The sequence below is a fragment of the Colobus angolensis genome, unplaced genomic scaffold, assembly GCF_000951035.1.
Source record: "Colobus angolensis palliatus isolate OR3802 unplaced genomic scaffold, Cang.pa_1.0 Scaffold10, whole genome shotgun sequence".
NCBI classification, from domain to species: domain Eukaryota; kingdom Metazoa; phylum Chordata; class Mammalia; order Primates; family Cercopithecidae; genus Colobus; species Colobus angolensis.
In genome coordinates this window covers 7,743,973-7,766,707 of record NW_012110919.1, presented here as the reverse complement: position 1 = coordinate 7,766,707, position 22,735 = coordinate 7,743,973, and the positions used below count along the sequence as shown (strand labels likewise).

Sequence of the window (22,735 nt, the reverse complement as noted above, 5' to 3'; positions counted from 1 at the left end):
TTTATAACAAAGCCCTTGATTTAGGTAAATCAGATAAATTCCATAACAGTATTCAAGGCAAACCCTAATGCTAGTTAAAAACTAGAATCCTAATTTAAGGGAGCCAATTCATTGAGCTGCTAATAAGATTTTGTTTATGAGAAAGTGCCGGCCGGGCGCGGTGGCTCAAGCCTGTAATCCCAGCACTTTGGGAGGCCGAGACGGGTGGATCACGAGGTCAGGAGATCGAGACCATCCTGAGCTACACGGTGAAACCCCGTCTCTACTAAAAAAAATACAAAAAACTAGCCGGGCGAGATGGCGGGCGCCTGTAGTCCCAGCTACTCGGGAGGTTGAGGCAGGAGAATGGCGTAAACCTGGGAGGCGGAGCTTGCAGTAAGCCGAGATCACGCCACTGCACTCCAGCCTGGGCGACAGAGCTAGACTCCGTCTCCAAAAAAAAAAAAAAGAGAAAGTGCCTGGGACTTTTTAGGGGGGTTCTTCAACTATTTTTCTAGTTGAAGAACTAGAAATAACATCAGAAAATCCCCCAAAAAAATCAAGAAGGAAAAATTCCCATGAAACCAACACTACTTAGTTATGAGGAAGTGTTATCAACATGGACCTGAATGTTGTCTATAATAGCAATGCTCTAGAATACCAAACTACTACAATTGCAAAACCTAGACAAACCATTCCCTAATCAGAGGTCAAGAAGTAGGCTTTCCATGACATATCAGATAATGAAAAATAACTATATCCTCACATCTTGCACTGTCTACCACAGTGCCTAGCAAATTAGAAAGGTTCAGTAACTCTGAAAAAAGAAATAAGCCTTTACCTTTCACAGGGACTCAGCCAAGGAATCTCAATGGAAAGGGACTTGCCCACCAACTCACAATAAAAATAAGCTCTAAGGCATTCTTTCAATGGTGGTTTCCACTGCAATGTGCCGCCAAAACCACAGTACTGAAGTCCAAAGTATTTTTGTCTGAATGTAAATTTCTCTGGCATATAGTTTCCATTAGAGAAAATGAAACCTGACTCTCCTCAGAAGTTACTCAATGCTTACGAGAACAGATTGATGTTAAATACATTTGACACAGGCTTGACGCCCACAGTGCAGCAAAACACTAATGGAAAGATGCAATGCAATCTTGAGGGTGTGACTAAGACATATGTAAACAACTGTCACAGGACTAGAATGATAAAGTGCCATATTTCCTACGTATCTGGTAGACCTCCCTGAGGTATATTCTGGGTTCTCAACATTATAATGTACATTGCAGAAAAAGATGAAAAGTAGATTAAGTCATATCCAAGAATCCTGAGAAGGAATATTGCTTAGAATAAAATATACAAGTAATAAGATAAATCTAAGAGAAAATACAGAAAGAAATGTATAGTCTGATGGAGGAAAATATATCTAAAGCACCCAAAAGGAGCTCAAACAGAATGTCTCAGAGTGCCTAAAGTGAAAGAGAAATAATAATAGTTCTGATATGACAAAACAGAATGAAAAGTAGAGTAATAATAATAATAATGGTTAACATTGACTGCTTATTCTGTTCCAGACACTAAGCATTTTATATGCATCACTGCACTGAATCTTCCCAAGAATCCCTGTTTCACAGATAAGAAATTGAATCTCACAAGAGCATAAATAACTTGACAGGTCATACAGCTAATCAGTGGTAGAACCAGAACTCTAATCCAAGACCCTTATACTCCTAACCACTATGTTATCTTGTTTTAATAAAAAACTAATTTAAAAGAAGTTTGGAAAGGCAACCTGGATGAAGTTTCCTATGTAATACCCTTAAATCACTTAAAAGAGAAAAAAAGTCCAAAATGTAGATATGCTAAATATTCTGTTAGCAGTTTGAAGCCTGGGAGTCAAAACATGGCCTTATAAGAGGCGGGGTCAGAATGAGAAGTTGGCACTTTGATTAAAAAAAAAAAAAAAAAGACTTGAGCACACAATTACAAACAGCTGAGGCTGGGCACAGTGGCTCATGCCTGTAGGCCCAGCACTTTGGGAGACGGAGGAAAGCAGATTGCTTGAGCCCAAGATTTCGAGACCATGCTGGGCAACATCACGAAACCCCATCTCTACAAAAAAAATACAAACAGACAGGCATGGTAGCATGGGCCTGTGGTCCTAGCTACTCAGGAGGCTGAGGTGGGACAATGGCTCAACCCAGGAGGTTGAGGCGGAGCCATGCACACCACTGCACTGCAGCCAGGCTGACAGAGCAAGACCCTGTCTCATAAATAAATAAAAATAAAAGTAATTTTTTAAAAGCCAATGTATATTCTTCTCCCCTAAAAAAAAAATCAGATAGAATTGATTTGACTTGAAATGCTACAAAATAGGAAAAATAATTAAATCCAACTACTGCTAATATAGTTAATAGACTGGTATTTAGGGGATATCAAGACATAAATTCAGGAAATATTAGAGCCAGGGGTTATTAGAACTGCTAATACCCCTGAGTTTCTTCATTAGTTCTGGTCCAAAATGGTACCATAAATTAGATTCTGTGTTGATTATAAACAATAACCTGCTAAATCATAATGCTCCTTTTCTTAGAGTGGAATTTGGAATTGTTGACATCATCTCAACTACAGATTTGTTTAGAGTCCTACAAATAGTACTAGCAGAAAATTAGATGAAACAGTTGGGTTTCTTTGAAAGAGAAACAAGTGGAAAACCTGGCTTATGACAAAAGTAGCCCCTGAGAGGAAGGAGGGTCTACAAAACCCAGTTATAATGGTGCAATCGAACACAGCTATCAGAATGAATGAATTGCCAAAATTTCCTTAGAGAAGACAAACTTACTGTCCTAAGCAATAATTTTCTACATTAGGGTGTACAAAACTAAGGTCTTTTAGTCTTTGTATCCCTCTACTCAAGACTGGAAGGAGCAGTCAACTGGCCCAGCTGGCATCACTAGTCTTCCTCTTGAGGACCAGTCCCACCTGATTACATCTGATGGGGAAAAAGAAATCCTCAAAAGATGAGTTTGGAAGGGGAAATGGATGCTGTACAGAAAACAACAGCATCTTCGAAATCCCCAGCACTTGGATAGAAGAGCATTTCTGCCTCTTTCCTATGAGAAATTACATCTGCAAAGACACCGAATGTTCTGTTAGTGGACTAAGAGCAACGACATAAGCCACATGATGAATACTATATTTGACCAGAAGTAGATCAAGGACATCCAGTATGGATCCTAGGTGCAATCCTTTAATATAATCCTATGGAGTAACATATAAAAAGCCAAAATGGACTTCCAGAGGTCAAATAACCAAGACAAGAAAATGGAAAAATTAATCCCCATAATTTAAAAAAATTCCAAGTCATCTCACTTGGAAAGCTAATGAGTTATTATCAAAGGTTTGTCCCTCATTTGTGGGAACAAATTGGTCCATCTTAATTGATTAGAAATAAAACAGACACCTGATGAGATTATCCAGATCCACAGAGTCAGAAAATTTCTGAAAAACAGAGACAGGATATGAATTATTTAAGAGTTCTAAAGAGACTCAGGTTTTTCAAACCTTTTTATGATACCAAGTGACACATCAATTACTGATTTGGGGATAATTTTATTACAAGATCATGATATTGTAAAACATTCTGTAACGCACCCCAGTTGAAAATGATTGCCAAGGGAAATAAATTTATTTGTCTTCTTTAAAGAAAGAAAGTTTGACAATTATTTGAGCTATAACATCATTGTTTAGGAGAGTACCCTGAGGACTGATCATTAAGCCTTAACACTTGGATAAAACTACCACTGAGGAGCAGACGTGGCTATAGAAGATTTCAGGACTTCTAAATAAATATTCAACATGTTCCTCGTTGGTGAAAATTCTTTAGAGGACTCCTCATAAAAAACAGAGCCTCTTAATGCATCTCAAGAGTCTATCCTAATAGGACATTATACTCATAATTTTTTCTGGAATTAAAATAGTTTCACTTTTTAAAAAATAGAAGAAATCTTGTAAATTTTAAATTTTTTAAAAAAGAAAGCATAAAAAGAGCTGAGAAGATCTCTGGAAAAAAAATCGTCCATGTATATTCTTCTTTCCCAAAAAAAAAGCAAATAGAACTGATTTGACTTGAAATGCTACAAAATAGGAAAAATAATTAAATCCAATTACTGCTAACATAGTTAATAGACTGGTATTTAGGAGACAACAATACATAAATTCAGGAAATATTAAAGCCAAGATTTATTAGAACTTCCACTACCCGTGAGCTTCTTCATTTGTTCTGGTCCAAATGTTTGAGTCATAACACTGTTGTTTAGGAGAGTACCCTAGGGACTGATCATTAAGCCTTAACACTTAGATAAAAACTACCACTGAGGAGCAGAGGTGGCCAAAGAAGGTGTTCCTGCCCATATTGGAAACTTGAGATGTCCAGGTATCTCGGTTCCGGTATGTTCCCCAGTTTCAGTGGTGGGAGGCAGGTACATACAGGGGAACCAGCACACTATGGCAGTACAAAGACCAGATTCAGTCATCATAAAACAAGGGGAAACCTCTCTTCAGGCTCTAAGAAGACCTGAGATTAGTAGTGAGACCAATATTTCTAAAAGAAAGATAAGGTTTATTTGCCATAAAAATAGGACTGAAGTACCAATGTCCTCCAAACACTAGACAATAGCAAACAGCTATGGAAGCATCAGCTGAGAAAATGGATCTGAACACACCCCAGAAGTCTTCCAACAAAGACCAGACACCACTTGGCCTTGTGATCTCATACCACCCAACACCACCATCCAACTTCCTCATTCAAATTCTGGAAATTCAAATTTAACCAGGGTCTTCCCTAACACTCCCAGGACAGACGTCCTCACCTTGAACATTGATAGCAACTGTCCATCCAAAATTCTTAGGTTGGTGAAAAAGACTTCTCATGAACACATCTTTACTTCCTCTCTCATCTCCCAAGCTACTATCCTCTCCCCCACCCTACTCCTACCCTTATTGCATCTATGCTTCTGTCGCACAGAATGACCTATAGAACTACAAGCACTCTATGGCATTTCTAGCCTTGGGACGTTGGCACATTTGTTCTCTCTGCCTGGAATGTCCTTTCTACTGTTTGCTCTCCTGTTTTTCTGGCTCTCAGTATCATTTCAGTATTCAAATTCAAGCCATCTGTCTTTCAGCTTTCAACTTCATGTGTTCCTTAAACATTCCCCACTGTTAAGTTAGGTACTCCCCTGTTAATTTTCCCTAGCCCTCTTGCAATTAAAGCACATATTTACTTGTCTATGTCTCCACAGAGTGGATTTTTATACGAATAAATCCAGGGATCACAAAGGCAGAACCACAAAAAGAAGGCAAATCAATCAGTATTTGTTGAATAAATAAAAGATTCTCCCCTTCTATACTCAGCATACTACCAGGCACATAATGAACTTTCAATACATAATTGCTAAACGGATCGAAATTATTTCTTAGATGGATGAATAGACTGACAGATAACAAGTAAGTGCTACATACCAGAAATCTTGAATTTCAGTATTCTACTTTCTAACCTTCAACACCTATCCTTCTAGCTCCCTCACACCCTCATTTTCTGGTCCTTGACCAGATGTCCTTGACCTCATAAAGATGTCCAGTCTCTTGATATTTCCATAGACACCAAGTCTTTAAATGCCTTCATGCCTTCCATCTCTACTCAACCTGTATCCACCTTTTTAAAGCCATAAACTTTTAACTCATACCTTCATTTTTTAAAAAAAAATCTAATCCTCCACAAATGTCTGCTGTCACAAATATTCTGCTGTCATTAAGAACACCACATCGGCCAGGCGCGGTGGCTCAAGCCTGTAATCCCAGCACTTTGGGAGGCCAAGACGGGTGGATCATGAGGTCAGGAGATCGAGACCATCCTGGCGAACACAGTGAAACCCCATCTCTACTAAAAACTACAAAACAAAACTAGCCGGGGGAGGTGGCCGGTGCCTGTAGTCCCAGCTACTCAGGAGGCTAAGGCAGGCGAATGGCGTAAACCCGGGAGGCGGAGCTTGCAGTGAGCCAAGATGGCGCCACTGCACTCCAGCCTGGACGACATAGCAAGACTCCGTCTCAAAAAAAAAAAAAAAAACACGACATCAGGATAATGTCATACCACCATGCAGACCAAGATATCTAAAAATTCATGGTCTCCAACTTCAGCTAGAACTTGGTGATGCTGGCCAGTCCCTTTACTTTGAGTCAACTCCCTCATCCATTCCTCCCCACTCTCCACATTATCTTTACTTTCCCCCTTCAATTATCCAACCTCATGCTCCATTGATGGCAGATATCCTTGCCTCCCACTGTATCCGATACAGGTAAGAAGGTGTATTAGTTCGTTATCACACTGCTAATAAAGACATACCTGAGACTGGGTAATTTATAAAGAAAAGAGATTTAAAAGAGACTCACAGTTCTGCATGGCTGGGGAGGCCTTGGGAAACTTACAATCATGGCAGAAGAGGAAGCAAATACATCCTTCTTCACATGTCCGCAGGAGAGAGAAGAATGAGTGCCCAGTGAAGGAGCAGGTCTTTTATTAAACTATCAGATCTCGTGAGAACTCACTCACTTTCATGAGAACAGGATGGGGGAAACCTCCCCCATGATTCAACTATCTACACCCGGTCCCTCCTACAACACATAGGGATTATGGGAACTACAATTTAAGATGAGATTTGGGTAGGGACACAGTCAAAGCATATCAAAAGGCATCAACTCAACTCCCTGCCTTCACACCAACAAACTTTTCTTATCTACATCTGTCTGTACCTCCTTTCCTTCTATATCAAAAGATGAGGTGTCTGCCCTGAAGCCCACCCATCACTGAAGATGAATCCCTTTATCTGTGCTTTCAAAATTATCCTCTCTGGGCCTTGGCTCTGTGTATTAACCTCTCCCTCTTATTATCTTCAATTTCTCTTTGTTCTGGCTCTTCATTTTTAGCACACTATTATGCTAAATGTTCTCTATTAAACCCCTTTAGCTCCATATCCCCCTCCTAGGTTTGACCTACTTTTTTCCTTCTCTTATCAGCCAAGACATAGCATTATTCTCTACATCTTCATACATGATTCACTCAGCTAATGCCACCATAGCAAGGATCTGACTCTACCAAATTTTTTTTTTAATATTCTGGCATGGTGGCATGCCTGTAGTCCCACCCACTGGAAGGCTGAGGCGGTAGGACCATTTAAACCCAGGAGTTCAAAACTGCAATGATCTAGGACTCTGCCACTTCATTCCAGCCTGGTTGACAGAGTAAGACCCTGTCTCAAAAAATAAACACATAAAATCAACATATAATGAATTAGCAAGAAGGTAGAAGAATTTCCAGGCCAGAGTGAGACCTGATTAAAAATATCAACAAGGGAATTGGTCCGTAAATCAGCAGTATCCATCTAAGAGAGAAGGTACCTCAGCCAACGGACTTTAAGAATTTTAATTCCATTGTAAAGAATACACTAAGCTGGTAAAGTGTCACTCCAGTTCTATAATTTCCCTCATTTTGAGTCCTTCTGATTTTATTTGGTTTCTCATGTAGATTGCATGAAGTTCTGATAAAAAGAGAATCTCTCATTTCAGAATTCAGAACTGGAGGTACAGATTACTTCCCCTGGTCAGGATGAATTATATACAGTGAAGCTGAAAGTTCATAATTAAATGTTAAGGTCAACACATTATTTTTAATTAAAAAATGAATCATTCATTTTAACAGAAATTTTATGTCAGGATTAAAAAAAGAAATGAAATACTGTTACCATCAAAAATTCCCACGAAGATGTAGAGGTTGCATCTTTCTCGAATATTAAAAGAGCTTTCTGCATTAAGTAAATTGCTTTGGATAATGTATTCTTCTTTATTTTATTCATTAGATTTAATTCTATAAAAACAAACATTTTATCAAAAAGGTGAGATTAAAAACTATCTTTCAAATTTTTTGGAAATACCGGTTATCCCAATTTTAATTACCTGTAAAACAATCAGTGCTTCCAGATTGCTTAAACTTTTCCGGACTCTTGGTAGAAATATCTTTGCTAACAGTTGGAGTCTGCAAAACTGAAGAAGATGACTGTCATAACAATTAAGTATGTATCCAGGACAGGAAATATTTTTTAAATACTAAGGAATAACCATTCATAAAGCTACTGCTTCCTCTATCATGTCATCTTTTTTTCATTAATAGATAAAAATTCATATAAATCTACTACAATGCAGTTTTATCAAATCCTCTTTTATTTGCCACAGTATACCTCAAGGCAGAAGAAATTCCAAATTATAAAAATATTTGATTTTCTATCTCATCTTGAATAAAATCATCCTGAGGCTTGATAGAATCCAACCTACTTCTGTTGACTTTACCTTTTCACAAAGTACAGATGGCAAGTCCTGATACCAATACCAATAAGCTGTCAAAACTCTGTCCTCAACACCCCTTCTAGAAAAACTGTTTCATCCAAGGTCCCTTCAAGAGCTCTGGGTACCACACGAAGACCTCTACTCTCTCCCAGCTGTGACTGAAGAAATCAGAGCCTCTCTCAAGATTTTGAAGTAAAACATGAACTTGCCAGTTGTTCATACTGGTATACAATTGGGACTGACCATCATGGTGGTTCAGTAAAGACAGGAATGTGGATGAGGGGAAAAAAGGATACAGCTATACTAGCCCAGGGAGATGGAAACTGTAGCACTGATTCTTGATTTTTCAGGTCTGGTCCTTAAGAGACCTGGTAATTTTTTGGTCCTTGGAGGTATGCGAGCGTAGCTATAGTAACCTTACAGTAAACCCCTTTTACTGAGTTTTAATTATTTGTGCTAATGCACATGAGCCACCACGTTATGGTAATTGATTCATGAAAAGATGTTAACAGACACCATTAAAGAATAGAACACGTCTGCAGTGGCAAAGGGTAAGGAAACATCTGCATGGAGATAGCAATGCAGAGCAGAAAATAGTGCATCATTCTCTCAATACCAACGATATTATAAATGCTAATTAAGCTTTCCTGATTATAATTGTTGGAGATAAGAAGGATGAGACTGCAAAAAAATTCTGAATGCCAGGTACAGATGCATCATATTTATGTCATGGTCATCAACAGGCAACCATTATTGAATAAGAATGCTAATGTAGGGAACATTAGTCTGGCAACAGCATACTAAAGAAAAACAAGGTAGGGGAACAAAGTGATCAGCTGTGCTAGGATGGCAATTCAATAAAGCCAAAAAAAAAAACAAAATCAAGGAAACCCAGAGATATTGCAAGGAAAGAATAACTAATTCCATTTACATTTGATTTTAAGTCTTGCATCAATATCTTTAAGTGGTCTATGATCAAAACTCATCTGGTCTTCAAAGAATTATGGATGACAATTAGAGGAAGAGGTATTTAGTAACTCCATGAGTTTAAAAAAAAAAAAAACTCTAATCCTCCACTTAAGGAAATAATACAGTTACTACGTGAGAATCATGGGCTAGTTTCTTAAAACCCGACACAAAAATTCTATTTACACTTTGAAACATATTTCTGAACCAAATATTTTCAGCCCAAAACATGTTCAAGGTTATTATGCTAAGTAATTCATTTATGTATTAGAAAAAACTTTATCAAATTTTCAACTTATACATGATGACACAGAGATATTTTAATTATTACTTGCTTCCCTCTACACCCAGCAGGTCATAGGAGAAGTAGTTTTTGAAACTGTGTTAATGTTAAAATAGAATGTAAAAAGATGAAGAGTATAAAAAAATAAAAGTATGGGGAAAAAAGGAAATTTTATATAAACAGAATGCAGGCAGGGCATAGTGGCTCACACCTGTAATCCCAGCACTTTGGGAAGCCAAGGTAGACAGATCATTTGAGGTGAGGAGTTCCGAGACCAGCCTGGCCCACATGGCAAAACCCCATCTCTACTTAAAAAAAAAATACAAAAATTAGCCAGGTGTGGTGGCACACATCTGTAGTCCCAGCTACTTGAGAGGCTGAAGTAGGAGAATCACTTGAACCTTGGAGGCAGAGGTCACAGTAAGCTGAAATCACATCACTGCACTCCAGCCTGGGTGACAGAGTGAGACTGTCTCAAAAAAATAAAATAAAAATAAAAATAAAAATAGAAAACACCACAGAATGCAAATACAAAAAAAGCAGTCACAAGTCCATATCAAATTGAAAAAAAATCTAAAAATCGAATTAATTCAAGTAAATTTGGACACAGTTCTCTGATGTATGATATTTTCTAGAGACAAAATGAACTGCAAATAAATGCTTAATTTACTTAGTAGGTTTTTAATAGCAGTATTGGTTTAATAATTTTGAAAGTACTCTGTTAATTTGCCAGGATAAAACAAATGAGTAATTACACTGATGTTGTTAGGAACCAGAATGCTCAATATGGGAGAAGGAAAACACAAAAATGGAGAAGGTGAGGAGAAACCTCTTAGTGTTGGAATTGGAGATATCAAAAAGAACTTGTGGTCAGGCGCAGTGGCTCACAACTGTAATCCCAGCACTTTGGGAGTCCTAGGCAGGCAGATCACTTGAGGTCAGGAGTTCAAAACCAGCCTGGCCAACATGGTGAAACCCCATCTCCACTAAAAGTACAAAAATTAGCCGGACATGTTGGCATATGCCTGTAGACCCAGCTACTTGGGAAGCTAAGGCAGGAGAATTGCTTGAACCCAGGAGGCCAAGGTTGCAGAGAGCCGAGATCGCATTACTGCACTCCAGCCTGGGCAACAGAGTGAGACTCTGTCTCAAAAAAAAAAAAAAAAAAAAATTTGTGATTTAAATATATATGTGTGTGTGTGTGTGTGTGTGTGTGTGTGTGTGTGTGTGTGTGTGTATTTCTTAGCTCTAGCTACTAAAAGGAGCCATTGACATCCCAATAGCAATGAGCACTCTTAGCTTACAGATCTTGGTTTCTAAATACCATTTTCTACCAAAAGGTACCAAATATCATTGGAAAAATAGCTTATTCCAGATTTGGGGGTAGGGAAAGCAAAAGATAGGTCTAGAATATTTTGTTGTAGAGAAAGCAAAAAAAATCTCAAAGAATAATGGGGACTATATTAGTGTGTTTTCATGCTGCTGATAGAGACATACCTGAGACTGGGTAATTTATACAGGAAAAAGGATTTAATGGACTTACAGTTCCATGTGGCTAGTGAAGCCTCACAATCATGGCAGAAGGCAAAGAGGAGCAAGTCACATCTCACATGGATGGCAGCAGGCAGAGAGAGAACTTGTGGAGGGGAACTCCTCTTTATAAAACCATCAGATCTTGTGAGACTTATTCACTATCATGAGAACAGCACGGGAAAGACTTGCCCCCATTATTCAATTACCTCCAACCAGGTCCCTCCCACAACATGTGGGAATTCAAGATGAGATTCAGATGGGGACACAGCCAAACCATATCAGGGACATATCAAAGGAACACAGGATCCAGTATGAAGGGCCTCCGTCCCACTGGCAAAATTTATGACTTTAAGCATCACAAAGAACAATAATAGCAAGTGACTTTAAAAGATTAGTAAAAAAGGAATCTGATCCATGCTGTTACTCAAAAAATTAAAAGAGGCAAAGTGGGGACAGCTCTTGTTTACAAAAGAATGTTACCAAATAAATCTAGAAGGAATAATTCAATTAGAAAATCATCACGTACAAACACTGTAACAATTAATTCAGGAAGGTTCACCAACGGAGAGTAAGATCATCGGGTGAAAGTCTGTTGGGGAACAGGATATTCATTCCTACATCACCAACAGCACCAATTAGTTTTTCACTACAAAGGGGAGAGGGACATTTACAATGCAGAGATCTGGCAGACATCAGCTTAATAAAACGACAGCACTTTGCCTCACCAATGATAAAACAAATGGCCAATGTGTGCAATCTAATGTGATACAATGGGATATAAACGGCATCACCTGTATGGTCATGAGGAAACTACTAGGAAAGATCACATTGTGGAACATGTCTTCAAAAATATCAATGTTATGAAAGAAAAAAAAAGTTGGAGGAGTTATTCTAGATTAAGGAAGAATATGACAACCAAATGCAATAAGTGATTTTTGATTACTTTCTAGATCATTTTAAATAAAACCCATTTTCCCCAAAAAGGATATTGGGAACAATTATGGCAATCTGAAAATTGGGTGCATAATAGAGCATGTTCTCAGACATACGTGAAAGCTAAAAAATAAAGTTTATCTCATGGAGGTAGAGAGTCGAATGATGGTTACCAGAGGCTGGGAAGGGATTGGGGGTGGGGGGATCATGAGAGATTGCTTAATGAGTACAAATATATTGTTAAATAGAAGAAAACATTTCTAGTATTCAATAGGACAATAGGGTGGCTATAGTTAACAGTAATTTATCTTACATTTCAAAATAGCTATAAGATTTGAGATGTTCTCAACACAAATAACTGATAAATGTTTGAGATGATAAATATTCTAATTACCCTGGGTTGAGTTTTGTACATTGTATGCACATGCTAAATTTTGCATGTATCCCATAAATATGTACAATTATTATATGCCAATTAAAAATATAAAACTATAAAACATTTAGAAGAAAATGTAAGAAAATCTTCATGATCTGGGGTTAGGTAAGGAGTTCTTAGACAAGACACCAAAATCACATTACATAAAAGTAAACAAATGATCAATTGGATGCTGAAAAATAATGGACTGTATAATCAATAATATTATCGTATCAGTGTTAGCTTTCTTCAGAGTGATAATGGTATTATGGTTATTTGAGAGAATGCCCCCGTCATTAGGTGATAAATACTAAAGTTTTCAGGGCTAAAATATATCATAATGTCTGCAACTTCTCAGCATATGGATATGTGCATGTATATGTATATATCTCTACACATACATAATATATTGATATCATAGGTATACACATCTATAGATGTATATACATAGATGTACAAATATATGTATTTATATGTGCATGTAAAGAGAAAGATGATAAATGTGGCAAAATGTCGTGATTGGTGGATTTAGGTGAAGGTTATGTGGATGATCACTACTATTCTTTCAACTTTCTGAAGGCTCAAAAATTGTTAAACAAAAAGTTGGAGGGAACAGTTTACCACAGTTAATTTGGTTTTATCCATTTGGATATCCAATTATCCAATGAATATGAGGTATTCTATCACTTTGAAATAAACCTTGAATTATGTTAGAGCAAGATCCCCTACACTCACCTGATTTTTTTTCCTTCAGGAATGTCTTAGCTATTTATGTCTTCTACCTACATTTTGTAAAAAGACTGTAAAGATCTACCAAAAAAAATCCTACTGGAATTTTTATTGAAACTGCATTGAGTCTATAGATCCATTTGAAAAAAACTGAAATCAGAATAATCTTTCTGATTATTTGGTCCTCTTATCAATAAACACAATCTACCTTCATTTATATTGTTCTTTAACATTTTTCAGTAAAGTCTTAAAATTTTTTGCATACTTGTAGCTCTTTGGTTAGATTGGATCCCTTGGTACCTTACAGTTTTTATTGATAAAAAAAGTTGTCTTTTTATTATATTTGCTAACTGCTTGTTGCTGTCCTATAGAAATTACATATTATATATTACATGTTATATATTATATATTACTATTTTTGTATATACTGATAGTTTCTTTTGCATTTTCTAGGTAGACAATCACATAATCTGGAAATAATAGTTTTGTTTCTTCTTTTCTAATGCTTGTATCTTTATTTTTCTTATCTTCTTGCATTGGCCAGAATTCAGTATAAATATTTTTTCATCTTCCTGCACTAATCAGCAGTGTATCTACATTGCCCACTCTTAAATTAACCAGGATTTGAATAAATCTATGTAGCTCTACATATAATATGATTTGAATGCTTTACACACCCCTTCCAGGAACTCATCCCTGACTTTCTTATTTGATATAGATATTTCTGTGTGCCCATAATACTTTGAGCCCACCCTTGTTACAAAATGTATCACTCTCAACTGATATAGTTGGCTTACTTATCTAGAAGCTCAAAAGTAGAGACTGTCTTATTTGTACCTAGCCTAATACAATGCCTGGATTTTAGTAGGTACTCAATAAATATTTGCTTGGTTGAATTAACAAAACTTAATTTACTATAACACAAACAAACATAATTAATTAAACTTTTTAAGATCTTCTTAGGCCGGGCGCGGTGGCTCAAGCCTGTAATCCCAGCACTTTGGGAGGCCGAGACGGGTGGATCACGAGGTCAGGAGATAGAGACCATCCTGAGCTACACGGTGAAACCCCGTCTCTACTAAAAAATACAAAAAAAAAAACTAGCCGGGCGAGATGGCGGGCGCCTGTAGTCCCAGCTACTCGGGAGGCTGGAGAATGGCGTAAACCCGGGAGGCGGAGCTTGCAGTGAGCCGAGATCGCGCCACTGCACTCCAGCCTGGGCGACAGAGCTAGACTCCCAAAAAAAAAAAGATCTTCTTAAAAACTAACTGATTTAATATGCAAAGTGTAAAGCAATAAGGAAAGATTTAATCATGTTTTTATTGATATTAATTAGGAAAGTAGAAAATAATGAAATTTATCTGAAAATGTCAGTCGACAAGAACACAGTTTTCAAATTAAATTGATTCTGTACTGGAGTCTGACTTAAAATTGATTCAGAATAGTTACTTGCTTTAATGACTACTACCTTGCAATTTGTCCAGAAGCACAACAGCTATTCGATGCTGAGCTTGAATTAGTTCAAGATGCAAATCCATCATGAAACTATTTGAGGCAAGTTTGTAAGTATCTCCATCTATACGGTGGGTACGCTTTGGTCCAACAGAGTCAAAATAAAAAGAAATATGGTTGTCAAAACACACAAAAATAGCTGTATACTATTATCACTCAAGTTATCATCATCTTATTTTTAACCATTACATCCTGCTCACTTCTTAGCCCTTTGCAGTTAGCTTAAACACTAATAAATATGCTCTTAGAATTCATCAGTGTCCTCTTCATTAACAAATTCAAAGACTCCTCACTCTCCTAGATCTCTTCTGAGAAGAGGGAAATATATTTCTGGCCTATGAGAGGTAAGCCACCACAAGTCATGCTTTAATTACCTACTTTCAAGGCCAGTCCTCTTCCCAGTTAAGTAAAACTTCAATCTAATTTAAGACTTTTCCATTCTTACCTTGGCATAGCAGTGGTCAATTACTGATGATCCATTTGGCAAAGAGGTTAACATGCAATTCAAATTTATTCCACCGATTGCTTTGTCAAGAAGTTTATAAGCAAAAAGTAACTGTTCCACAGGATTTTTCTAAAATAATTTTATAAACAAAAAAGACAAAGAAAACTTAAGGGAAAATCAAATGCAACATTTCCAATTTTTGACAATCATTCAAAACCATATAACAGAAATGTAAATAGTCTATCTAACATTAACAATCTTATGTTCCTAAGTAAATGCATTTATCTGTGACTAAATGTGGAGTGCTATCAATATGGGTGAAAATAATAAATAAATTTCACCATTTTTCCAGATATAAATTAAGCCTTTCACAAACATGTATTAATACATATAACTTCCATTTATGGTTTGCAAAATTCTGATTGTACCAAATACAGGTAAATTTTTAAAACAGAGTTCACATAGTTTGTCACTTTCACATATCTAATTTGAAAAGAATTTTTTAAAACAATTTCAGAATCTCAGACTAGAAATTTAGAGTCCATCAACCCAACAGTCTATATTAGTCTACATAATGATTTTCAAAAACTAAATGCTTTTTAATGTAATCATTCTCACAGACAGGCAAATATAGAGAATAATATAAAAAGCAACCAGTTTTGCCCAAACTTTCAAATTTTCCATATTTTTCCAGATTTTTTTAAGGAAATAAAGCATACAGATATATGCATGCAATTTAAATCCCCTATATAACTGTCCACAGTGCCACTCCTCTGCCCTAGAAGTAGCCACTGTCCTTGAATTTGGTTTTACTATTTTTGCATGTTTTTAAACTTTTACTACATGTATATGTATCCTTAACCATATGCAATATCACTTTGCATATTTTTAATTCTTTCTTATAAAATTCTGTAGGCTTCTTTTAAAACTCAACCATATGTTGTTGAAACTTATTCCTGCTGGTATATGTAACTCAATGGGTCAGTCAGGGATTGGTTATGAATGCAAAACTACTCTACATGTTTCAAGCAAAAGAAAACAATACACAGAATTAGAGGTGTTCATCACCATTGCAAGGCATGGAAGAGCCAAGATCAAGAAAGCTGCCAGTGACAATTTTGCTTCATGCGATTCTCAAGTTTGCTCAGAAGCCTCTGTGAACTTAAGAATCTAGGAGGTAGCTGACAACAACCTCAAACACCTATTACACTGAAGCAGGTGAATTGCAAGAGTTTGCTCAGCATGCCTGGTAAACTCATATCATCCATCTGATACTGTGGATTAAGAACTATCTCTTCTCTTCTGCATTACAAATTCATGCAAATGCCCCTCATTGGAAGACTAATTTAAAACTGTACAGAAATGAGACGCTGGAAATATAGTTCCAGGTTTCCCCCCTATAATGCGAAGGTAATTATAGAAGGGAATTGCAATGATGCCAAGTTTACTCTAGTACAAGCCTACTCCAGTTCATTCATCCTCACAGCTACAATGAAATTGTATTACTTGGAGGAATATATCACAATTTATCCACTCTTCTGCCAATGGGCATTTAGATTACTATTTCTAAGGCCAGGCACAGTGGCTCACGCCTGTAACCCCAGCACTTGGGGAGGCCAAGGCAGGCGGATCACCTGAAGTCAGGAGTTCAAGACCAGCCTGGTCAACACTGTGAAACCATGTCCCTACCAAAAAATAGAAAAATTAGTCGGACATGATGGTGCGGACCTGTAGTGCCAGCTACTTGGGAGACTGAGGCATGCGAATCACTTCAACCCGGGAGGTGGAAGCTGCAGTGAGCCCTGATCATGCCACTGCACTCCAGCCTGGGTGACAGAGTGAGACCCTGTTTCAAAAAACAACAACAAAAAAGATTACTATTACTAAATATGCTGCAATGTATTGTACTTGTCTGTGAATAAGCACAAAGTTGATAGTTTCTTTTTTATTTTATTTTATTTTATTTTTTTTGAGATGTAGTTACACTCTTGTTGCCCCGACTGGAGTGCAATGGCATGATCTCAGCTCACTGCAACCCCTGCCTCCCAGGTTCAAGCAATTCTCCTGCCTCAGCCTCCCAAGTAGCTGGAATAACAGGCATGCGCCACCACGCCCAGCTAATTTTGTATTTTTAGTAGACACAGGGCTTCTCCATGTAGTTCAGGCTTGTCTCGAACTCCTGACCTCAGGTGATCCACCCACCTTGGCCTCCAAAAGTGCTGGGATTACAGGTGTGAGCCACCATGCCCAGCCCAAAGTTGATACTTTCTTTACAGTTCTTACACCTTTTCTCTGCTTTCTTTTTTTACTTATCTGTCTAAGACTTCCAGGACATACTGAACAGAAGAATAACGGATATCTTTATGTGGTTACACCACTATTAAAGGGCTGCTTTTAATCTTTTACGATAGATATAGCATTTACTCAAGGTCTTTGGATGACACCCTTTATTAGATAGAGGTTCTTGTATATTCTTAACTACTAAGAGTTATTTTTTTAAGGATGGTTGTTTTTAAAGAAGATGGTTGTTGAATATTATCAAATGCTTTTTTTGCGTCTCTTTGTCTAAGTGAAGCAGTCACATGTTTTCCTTTAATCAGCTAATGCAATGTATTGCATTATATATTTCTAGTGTTAAATCATCCTGGCATTCCTAGAATATAAACAATTTTACACTATATATACATACATACACACACACACACACACATACCCACACACACATTCAAGAATTGCAGGCTCAGGAAGGTTCTTAAGTAACCCAAGTAGTGTAAATTCAAATTAAAAACCTACTTGAGGGCAGGTCCCAAGATTATAAATCATTAGGAGGAGGAATTTTCTCCTATCCACTCCTCTTCTCACTACCCAAGTTGAGGTATCTCCTTATATACATAGGCAGAGGCAGGATTTTTTTGTTTTGGGGAGGGTTTTTTGTCTTGTCTTGTTTTGTTATGCAACAGGGTCTCACTCCAGCCTAGAACAGAGTGCAGTGGCACGATCTTGGCTCACTGCAGCCTTGATTTCCCAGACTCAGGTGATCCTCCCACCTCAGCCTCCCAAGTAGCTGGGACTATAGGCACATGCCATCACACCCAGCTAATTTTTATATTTTTTTTGCAGAGTCATGGTTTCACCATATTGCCCCGGCTGGTCTCAATCTTCTGGGCTCAAGCGATCCACCCACCTTGGCCTCCCCAAAGGGCTAGGATAAAAGGAGTAAGCCACCATGCCCAGGCCAGAGATTTTTTCCTAGTCTACCTTTTCCTAGGATATAATCTTTTGTAGGTTCTAACTTTATGTACAAGTCTCCTTTCTAACTCCCATCTTTCATGTGCCGAAGCCTCATCTCTTGTCCCTGGATGGTTGTTAAAAATCTAAGCATCTTTGTATAATAACTATGCCCATCAACCTACTGCAGCATCCACTCATAAACTTACCATGCTAGTTTTCAGTTCCCTTTTCTATTTTGGTCCCTGGGATTTACCTTACCTTCTCATGAGCTCTACAACATGCTTGAGGATATTTGTTCAAATCTGTCCAAAATCTCTTTAAGTGTTTTCTCCCAGGAGGATGTTTAGGTCATCTTGCCATTTTGCTAGAAACAGAAGTCTCTAAAGATATCCTTATATATATATATATATAAAAGGATATATATAGAGAGAGAGAGAGAGACAGAGTCTCACTTCGTTGCCCATGCTGGAGTGCAGTGGTGCGATCTCAGCTCACTGCAACCTCCGCCTCCCAGGTTCAAGCGATTCTTGCACCTCAGCCTCCCAAATAGCTGGGACTATAGGCAGGCACCACAATGCCTAGCTAATTTTTGTATTTTTAGTAAAGACGGGGTTTTGCCATGTTGGCCAGGCTGGTGTCAAACTTCTGATATTAAGTGATCTGCCCACCTTGGCCTCCCAAAGTGCTGGGATTACAGGTGTGAACCTCCGTGCCCAGCCAGGGTATCTTTTTAACATCAAAAAATTTCGAAGACCCCACACACTCACATTCTATCATCATCATCATCATCACCATCACTAACACCACCATCTTCATCTTTATGATCTTCATCATCCTCATCACAGTCAACATTTAACTAAAACATGCTCCAGGTATAGGGCTAAATGTTTTACTAAAAATCTTTTAGTTGATATAGCCCAGTATAAGGTAGATACAAATTAGTTATAATTTTATAACTCATTTGTTGAAGAAAGAAATGCTCTGTGTTCAGCAAAACTTTAAAATAAGTTTTCTTTCATTTAATCACAATAGCGTCTCATACATTTTTTAAATAGTAGCATGTATATATGCAAGTTACATAATTTATCCCACCTACAGATTCTGCTGGGTGAACATATGAATTGTGGATTCTCCTTACAATAAACTGTCATTTTTCCCCTCAACTCCATTCCCCTTTCAGTGAGTCTAAAAAATCTAAGTTGAGATTCAGTGCTTTACATAAGACATAACAGAAAAACAGCAGCTATCATGTGCCAGGTACTAGTTTCCATATTACAAATATCTCATTTAAACTATATAACAACTCAGTGGAATAGGTACTATTATAATTTTCCAGATGAGGACACTTATCCTCAAAAAGACAAAATAATTCATTTAGAATCACACAAATAGTCAATATCAGAATCCAAACTCAACCACAGGTTTCCACACCAAATGCTGCGCTCTTCGACCATGCCAAATAAACTATGTCTACCATATGCCCAGTACAGCTGAGCAGATTGTGTATTGCATAACTTTAGGGGGTAAAATTCACACTGTTGTCATCACAGACTTCTCTGTATTTATTTTGACGATTTCCCAGCAGATGGTAATAAATCATCTTTCAGGGAGGGTACATTTTTCTTATTTAAATAATAATATCAATAGTTCATAAATGGTCTCTTGTTTCTTTGTTGTGGGAAAATTGCCACCTTAAAAGAAATCCATTTCTTATAGTGGTTTTAATTGCCAGAAAATTTCTCTCTCAAGGCAAAATCTAGCACTGTGTACCTATGAGTAGGATTTCTATATCTGCCCTACTCTGCCTCAGAGAATAAGTGCTAGCCCATAAGCCAGTGATTCTCAAACTCTAATGTCCTTAAAAATCTACCAGAGAGGCTGGGCGAGATGGCTCACACCTGTAATCCCAGCACTTTGGGAGGCTGAAGTGGGCAGATCACGAGGTCAGGAGATCGAGACCATCCTGGCTAACATGGTGAAACCCCATTTCCACTAAAAATACAAAAAAATTAGCCAAGTGTGGTGGCACACACCTGTAGTCCCAGCTACCCAGGAGGCTGAGGCAGGAGACTCGCTTGAACCCGGGAGGCAGCGGTTGCAGTGAGCTGAGATCGCACCACTGCACTCTGGCCTGGGCAACAGAGCAAGGCTCCGCTTCAAAAAAAAAAATCTACCGGAGGAACTTTTAAGAATCTCACACCTGAAGTTATGATTGCACATGTCTGGAGTGAGAAATAGGAAGCTGCATAGTTAGCAGACACTATAAGTGATCCCTGGGAAAAACACTGGCAGACAGCTATTATGCCACCTCATATCTCTTATGCATGTCAGTCTCTGTTCTCAATTTAAGATTTCTCAAATCTAGCTCTCTTCAGAAGACACAAGACAGCATAAAGTACGCAGTTTGCATCCCCTGAAACTTAGCACTAGAAAAGGAACATGCATTTGGAAAGTAAATTCAGAATGACCCCACAGTCCTCCTGTACATTCATGATGGCATTTGATTGGTACCATTTCTTAGGACTTTATCTATTATACCAAGTATGGAAGAGAATAGATAAAATAACACTTTTAAAATTAGCACTTGTTCTTATATTTCAGAGGGCTCCCAAATATAAATGTGAGGAGTGGTGGCATGTTATTAAAAGTCAAGAAAAGTCATTTATGTCTTGCATTATATAAATATCTTTTATACAGATATCTTGAAGACATTATTATTGAGGACAGGGGTTACTGCTAGGTAGGGGAAAGGCAAGGTGATCAAGAGAGGTTAGCAGAGAAGGTGAGTTTTATCTATACTAGTAATATTTTGCTTCTTAAGCTAGCATATGAGGAAATGGTAAATTATAATGGGGCTTCATTACAATATTCTTCATAAAAGGTAGAAAAATGTCCCTATAGTTCTCAATATATAAAACCATATAATCCTCAAATTTTAAATATTCAAAATTATTTCTACAATTAACCATTATGCATTTACAAATTTAATATTATTTGAAAATAAAAATTCATGTTTCACCTAAATTTTCTAAATATGTAGTAATACCTGTAATATTGGAAGAATTTTTGTGGTCCCTTTTGGAGCTCCAAGGAATTCGTTAGTCCCTTCTCTTAAAGGTACGTCTGGAAAAGAAAGAAAAGAGAAAGGGAATGAAGGATGGAAGGGAAGGAAAAAGAGGAGATGAAAAAAAAGGAAAAGTTGGAAGAGGAAGAGGACAAGGCAAGAGCGAGGAGGAAACAAAAGAAGGAAGGAGCAGAGGAATAAAAAGGAGGAAAGAGAAAAATGGAGATAAAGCAGTGAATCATAATCATAAAAAACTTTATGCTAAATTACTTTTTAATTACCCATAATCTTAGAAATGATTCACACTAGAATGTGACTAAGCACCAAATTATTTACTCCATGTAATTAAATTTTTTCTTCTATAAGGTAATTTTTTAAAATTAATGTAATGTAACAAACCCAATCAAATATATATCAACAAATCAATATCATCTTTCTCTATATTCTATAAAGTCCATTTAAAATCTTTCAGAGGCAGGTGCGGCGGCTTACACCTGTAATCCCAGCACTTTGGGAGGCCGAGGCGAGTAGATCACCTGAGGTCAGGAGTTCGAGACTAGCCTGGCCAACATGATGAAACCTCACCTCTACTAAAAATACAAAAATTAGCCAGGCGTGGTGGCGCATGTCTATAATCCCAGCTACTGGGGGGTGCTGAGGCAGGAGAACTGCTTGAACCCGGGAGGCAGAGGTTGCAGTGAGCCAAGATCAAGCCACTGTCACTCCAACCTGGGCAACAGAGCAAGACTTCATCTCAAAATATAAATAAATAAATAAACAAATAAATAAATAAATAAGCTTTCAGAAAATAACAGCATAGAAACCTTATCAATTTGGACAAATATCAGAGAACACTTGTACTTTATGTTTTATGTGGCAACAAGGTGCTAAGAATAACATTCTTAGAAGTTATAAGAATTTATATATCTAAATGGGGACAACCCCTCATTACATAAATATAGAAGTTTTCAAATGTATAAATGGATTATGCTCCAATATTCATTAGCTCTTCAGAAATGAAACATGTTGACAAAGAATCAATAACTTAATTTTATTTAGCCCATTTATAATGACATAAAACAATAATCTCCCCCACAGTAACTAGTAAATAAAACAGTAAGAAATAGACTTTTTTTTTTTTTTTTTTTTTTTTATGCAACATTTCAAGTAAGTTAATACAATTAAAAATTACTACCATCTTGCCTGGCAAACAATAAGAAATAGGTTTTTTTTTTTTTTTTTAAC

The 22,735-nt window shown here is 37.3% G+C and overlaps 1 protein-coding gene across 1 annotated transcript in view; it reads right to left on the bottom strand.

Annotated features, from left to right (window-relative positions):
- Nucleotides 1-22,735, bottom strand: part of LOC105508069 (cilia- and flagella-associated protein 54-like) — a 111,121-nt gene that overhangs the window by 74,983 nt on the left and 13,403 nt on the right. Inside the window, exons 4-5 of the mRNA XM_011936851.1 lie at nt 15,196-15,324; nt 14,707-14,830 (exon numbers count right to left, since the gene is read on the bottom strand). The gene's annotated coding sequence lies outside the window, so the exon portion shown is untranslated. The remainder of the gene's footprint in view (nt 1-14,706; nt 14,831-15,195; nt 15,325-22,735) is intronic.